Genomic DNA, 1,432 nt, shown 5'->3' on the forward strand with positions numbered 1-1,432 from the left:
GATTGGAATCCCAGCAGTTCAAGACGAGAAGATTATTCATTTTACTTGACTTTTATTTACATACATTATTTGATCGACCAACGAATTGGACTTGGCTGATCTGGCTAATCCTTGAATATAAGGTTGATCCGGAATTTTAGTCAAAAACATGTCCAAGTCTGACTTAAATCCTGCTATTGGATCATCGCCTACATAAGCCCTGCGAATATTTCGTGTCTTATACTTGAAGTGACGAAATTGGGGACGTGTTGAACTACATAGCTCTGCTCTGCTGGCTTTGGAAGAATATTGATATCTGTAATAATGGGCACGAGCGAGCATTCTCATCCAAAAGTCGACATTGATAACATTTCATATTTTACGACTTTTTTTCAGCATAGCCGTAGGATTCATAGTGATTGCCGTGTTCTTAATTAGGGAATAAGAAAAGCGCAGAAGACGTGTTCAACTTGAAATGCGTTCACTATCTAACAAAACTGGAGCATGCTTATTCTGATACGTCACGCTCCTTTTCAAGAAAACAAAAACCAACCACTTGAAAAAAATCCATGTCGATTTACGAAAAACTTTGTTGTTTCTTCTCTTCGACAATTCGTCTCAGATACATCTTTGATGGAGTCATCTTTATCCTTCGGAACCGAAACAGGACGGACAGGACGAATATGTCATGCATTAATTGAGGCCATTATTGTCTCGCATTAAAAGGTCAGATACAGAGGTATCTTCTTTGCCTTTTCATGATTCGGCCCACATCATTCCAGGTCGTGGTCACGTTATCTTGGACCCAGACTTGACTAACTGGGAAGAGAGGTTTTTGTAAGGCAGCAGTTTTGCGGGAGCGGATGATGATTGATTTGGAATGAACGTGGTCATAAAGGGTTCTGTCAAAACGAGCTACTTAACCAAAATCTCTGGAACTTAAGGAACTAGAAAGATCGCAAAAGCCTTCCAAACCATGATTCAGTTGAAGAGTCCTGGGATCTTTCAATAATCCTAGTAAAACATCGACTTGGGTAATGATATCCGAGCTCGTCATTTTCGCTTACGATTTCATAGCTTTTGCGCCTGACTCTGACGTCCGATGAGGGTGAGGTGAACGGATTTTATGGTGGAAATTCCTGTTAATCATAGAGTTGCCAATATCGTCAGACCTGAATTGTTGTTCACCATCACTCCTCTATGACAACAACCCACCACCACAAGCAATCAAATATCGTGTCAAAATTGCGACGATCACTTTGCTCGAACACGGGGTTTGAATCCAACGATGAATATTTGGTCATCCCCTGAATCGATTGAATTATATATTATGTAGGAATAGCCGCAACAAGAAAATTAACTGCATGATCCGTGCCATGCAAAAGGACGGTTTGGTCTTGTGGCATCCATTTGGCTTTCTTGGGAAAAACTTCGTAGATTTGAATGACAACAA

Source organism: Tigriopus californicus, chromosome 6 (genome assembly GCF_007210705.1).
Source record: "Tigriopus californicus strain San Diego chromosome 6, Tcal_SD_v2.1, whole genome shotgun sequence".
Classification (NCBI taxonomy): domain Eukaryota; kingdom Metazoa; phylum Arthropoda; class Copepoda; order Harpacticoida; family Harpacticidae; genus Tigriopus; species Tigriopus californicus.